This window comes from Osmia lignaria, unplaced genomic scaffold (genome assembly GCF_051020975.1).
Source record: "Osmia lignaria lignaria isolate PbOS001 unplaced genomic scaffold, iyOsmLign1 scaffold0007, whole genome shotgun sequence".
Classification (NCBI taxonomy): Eukaryota; Metazoa; Arthropoda; class Insecta; order Hymenoptera; family Megachilidae; genus Osmia; species Osmia lignaria.
In genome coordinates this window covers 427,501-432,500 of record NW_027478164.1, presented here as the reverse complement: position 1 = coordinate 432,500, position 5,000 = coordinate 427,501, and the positions used below count along the sequence as shown (strand labels likewise).

The 5,000-nt window shown below is 48.9% G+C and overlaps 1 pseudogene; it reads right to left on the bottom strand.

Annotated features, from left to right (window-relative positions):
• The window catches only part of LOC143306399 (large subunit ribosomal RNA), an 11,404-nt pseudogene that overhangs the window by 2,381 nt on the left and 4,023 nt on the right, over positions 1–5,000 (bottom strand).

Here is a 5,000-nt window from a genome sequence, read left to right as displayed (position 1 = left end):
CGACACGCATGTTCTGCGTGAGGTGAAGAAGTTTGAACTCCGACCAAAGATTACTACTGCGAATGGACTCGGCGATGTTTGAGCCAGCAGGAGCGTTAGGAATTACAGGCGCGCATTGTCGGAAGTCACCACCAAGTAAAAGTATTTTACCACCGAACGGCCGGTGACGGACTTCAGTTAAGTCCCTAAGTATACGGTCCATAGCCATAAGCGCTCGCCGTTCGCACATGGACGCTTCATCCATGATAATTAATTTGGCGTCGATCAAACGTCGGCCTCCGACGCTGGCACGGGAAAGACCGCAATTGCTATCTTCCATGAGGGGAACGGGGAACTTAAAAAAGAAGTGTGAGGTACGGCCGCCAGGTAAAAGAAGGGCCGCGATTCCGGTCCATGCAGAAGGAACAACCACGTGCCCGTTATTTCTGAAGTACTGAATGAGGGCCTTGTACAGAAATGTCTTACCCGTACCACCCGGGCCATCAAGGAAGAAGCAAGTGGGGCCTGCGTACGACGGACTGAGTGTGGCGATGATGGCATTATACGCGCTAAGTTGTCCTGCATTTAGGCGACCAACGTATTCTTCTTCGTTCGGTATAACGTATTCGTCGAATGGAGGCAATTGACTGACTACAGAGATCGGTGGTTCGGGAAAATCGAGGTTGGTCCAATCTACCATATTGGCCTCGGCAATCAACCGTATGTCGCGTAGACCGTGCGCGAAACGGAGATTGTCGTCGGTGCCGTACACACGGATGAGGTCATGTGTAAGTTCCTCCTTGTGACGTTCCCACATTAGACTGCCATTGGGTGGACGGGTCAGGGCAAGTAGTTGACCGAACAGAATACGAAAAGCCCGTGGATGTTGACATTGCGCGGCTTCTTCTAACGTTTCTTCGAAGGCAGTATCACTATTGATCAACCCGCGGGCGTGGCAAGCTTCTTGAGCGGAGTCGTACACTCTGCCTTCGTAAGTGAAGAGCTCGTCCCAGGTGCGGGGACCCTTGACGTGGTGAAGCAAGAGGCGAGTGGCAACCAATTCTGAGTTGGACGGCGGTACTTGAAAGATGCGGCCAATTCGACGCGTTTGACGGACACCGGCGGTCCAGGTTTTTGTCTGTTTATTCCAAACAAAGCCTTGGGGTATGTCACGGTATAAATAGTCGCGAGCGGCCGGATTAATTGCATTGAGCTTAAAGAATGCCGTAAGCTGAGTGTCACGATTAGCTGCAATTTGGGCCGCAGGACCTGCTTGACCATCAGCAAAGTACACCGTACGGTCGTTCCTTGTGTGTACCGTAAGACGTTCTACAGCGTGTGAGAGGCCGTACATGTTATATTTCATAAGATGCCAGTGGGCCTCGGATGAACCAACGTACCGTAACGTACGGTACCTCTTGATCTCATTAGTGATCTCGGAGCTAACAATCTCGGCAATGTGTGCGACGTCGTGACCTTTATTAATATAATTAAATATATATTTAATGACACGAATGCCGGAAAGGTGCTCTACATTAATGCGGCAACCGAACATCTTAGCCAGATAAGGATTGTACGGCACGACGTGACGATTGTCCAAGCGAACTGGTATCTGACCGCGCCTCTTTATAACATGTCGGCCGTTGTCTCGCCGGCGGTAGAGAGGATAGCCGTTTAGTTGCACTTGAGTGTGATCTTGGAAGGCCTTTGGGAAATTTTTTTTACATGTAAAGCCGCCATCAGGAGAACAGATTTCAGTGCAGAGATGAAGGTAGTTGTTGCAGACGATTTCGTACAACTCAGGGTCCACCTCTGGGTCTGGTATTTCGGCGCAGATGACCCGATCGATATACTCGGGATCTCGCGAGTTGTGCGGTGGCTCAACGGCAATGATCCAATGAGAATGCGGGATCTGCCGCTTCTGCATCTCGACAGAATACCCATAGTAGCGGATATTGCCGAAGAAGGCCTCTTTAGTAACCAAATCCTTAAAGCGCTTTTGCTTACAGTGGAAAACACGGTTGCCGATATCGGGCCTTAAGTCGCGCCTGTTTCCTGGATTGAGACTGGCTTGGATCTCGGGCCAAGCAGGGTTGGCCGTAAACGTTACGAAGAATGTCGCAGCACCGAGTTGCATGGACATGGCCAACATATCGTGCATGGTATTCATTGCATGACGGGGTCCGCCGATGAAGGTGGACGGCAGCAAGACAGGTACACTGGTCTCAGGATTGGCGGCGGCAGGTTGGTCATTCGACTGAACATTTCTGCGAGCGAGGTTGTTGAAGTCGCCGATGTTCTGCAAGGAGTCTCGACGGAGGGCACTTTGATTCTCCTGTAACCATTGAAGCTTATCTTCTTGAACCCGGAGTGCCTTGTCAACTAACCATTGCAGAAACAACTTGCCAGAGTCATGCAAGTATTCCTGGTCGTCGCGAATGGCCATCTGATAAGCGGCGTGCTCGCGAATGGTAACCTGTTTCCGAGTGCCATTTTCAATCGCATGATACATGCCGATGTGCCATCCGATTACGGAGTACGGATCAAGAAGAGGGTAGAGCATAGCGTCAAGAAGCGGGTTAGTGATCTTGACGATCTGTAGAGGTTCAGCGTTGGGACTTGCACGGTTCTGAATTATGAGTTGGTGTTGTTGGCGAGGAAGACCATCATGGTCACTGTATAAGACCGCAACATCATCGCGTGTAGTCGGAAGATTGGTACGTCCAACGTGGATACCGGCGCCAGCAGGGCCAGGCAACAACTGAATGTGCACTGTAGGTCGTGGATGTCTGCGACGAATCAACTCCTATTCTTTCTCGTACGCGTGAAAGTACTGTTGAGCGAGGACCGAGTTTTGTTGCATGATAACACGAATGTTATTCAATATGCGAGGGTCCAATTTAGTGGCCTCGTAACGGAGTTTTGTGGCTGTTTCGATATCGCAAAAGTAGGCCGAGGCATACGGCATCGTTGCAGTCGTACGCGGAATGCGTTCTTGGTGCAATGGGCCAATGCGGTGAAAGATTTCTCCTCTACCAATGAGATAGTAAGCGCCAGACAGAGGGTAATCAATTTTAAGGCCAAGAGAGCAGAAGCCGAAGGCAGAGTTGAGGTACCGACTATTATCCTGAAAGTACTTGAAATCACAGTGAGCTGGATTAGTGAAGACTTCACGAAGGTACGGGTGGATCGGCCGAAGAGTAAATGCGACCTTCCCATTAGAGCAGCAAGAAGGGAAGTGTCCGGCCTCGGTGCGCTCGGATTCAAAGTGTTTCGCCATGCAGTGGAAACAAATGGCATTCATCGCCCCAATGTTATAATAGTAGGCTTCAGTAGATGGTTTCGTGGCCATAGCTGCTCCGGTACGACGGGCGATTTCTTGGCGCTCTTTCAACCGATATTGTTTCTCGCGTTGTAATCGACGTCGGCGTTCGTCGATACCGGCGGGCGTGCGTCTGCCTTGTGCATCTTCTTCTGTGGGGCGTAACCACTGTGGACCAAAACATCGCCGTCCAGTGTATGGTAAAATTTCGCCAAGTGGGTCTATATCGGCGTAAATGGCTGGTCGGCCGACGGAGCATGGAGGAGCCGACATTGCTGTGTTACGTAAGGTTCGTCGACGGGCGGGTGATGAAACGCGAGAAGAGCGAGAGGTTGACGGCTGCGGAGCAGGAGAAGCGGGAGCACGCATCAACGCGGAGCTCGTTGATTGATTAGGAGCTGCAGAAGGTGTTGCAGAACGGCTCTGAGATGTTACTTGTGAGTGACGCTCACGTTCCTTTCGGCCAGAAACGGTACCCCGATTACGCGTTCTGATCGGACGGCCTCGGCGAGCGGTATTTCGAGGAGAATCGTCCATGATTTATATTAGATCCAATGCAAGGAACAGAATGAATATAAAATGTATTTAATTTTACCTGACACGTTTTACTTACGATGGAAATAGAACCCGGAAATCGAAAAGCAAGAAGGTAAACAACAGAATCAGCTATCCTCAGAAGGACGGTCACTGAGGTATGTAAACGGGTGCTTATGCACAATGATAAAAGGAGCAGAAGAGCGAGCTGCTTCAAGCTTAAGCCAGAACTGAAAAAAAAGTAGTAATACTGCCGTCGGTATCACCGTACAGTATGGGGTCTGTGACTGCAAGAAGGTGAACAACAGAATGAACTATCCTAAGAAGGACGGTCGCTGACGTATGTAAAGACACGCTTATGCAGAATGATAGAAGGAGCAGGAGATCGAGCTGCTTCAAGCCAACGCCAGAACTGCAAGAAGTAGTAATAGCGCCGTCCGTATCACCGTACAGTATGGGGTCTGTGACTGCAAGAAGGTAAACAACAGAATGAAGTATCCTAAGAAGGACGGTCGCTGACGTATGTAAACAGACGCTTATGCAGAATGATAGAAGGAGCAGGAGATCGAGCTGCTTCAAGCCTACGCCAGAACTGCATAAGTAGTAATAGCGCCGTCCGTATCACCGTATAGTATAGGGTCTCTTCTGCATTTTTATGTCGCAAGAAAATTTGTTTTTCGTTGCAAATTTATTCGAAACATTTGAAAAACAATTTTTCACATTATCAGATTTTCGAAATTATTTATTTATATACTTCTCGTTACTTAGGAATAGTCCGGACAAACAATAAGGTAATCGCAGCGAGTTATAGTACATAGAGGATGTACCAAAAGAAGCGAATCCCCGGAATATTTCAAAAACTATAGAGTTTGCAGAAAAATGTGTGGAATAAAGGTTTCAAAAGTTACACCCTTCGGTGACCTCGTTAGGAGGTCAATTTGACCATAACTCGGGTACATGCCCGAACGTAGAATTTTCCGCGCTTTCCATTTCCGGGGTCAAAAATATGGGTACCTATAGAGAAAAATTAGCTTGAACTTCGAATGACCTTGAACCATGATCCCGGGGTCAAGACAGACGTCACCGGAGGATGCAGCGACAGAAACCGTACAACTTTTGTCCGAAACATTTTGTTCTAAAGTCCATAGTCTCTGAGATACTTAAG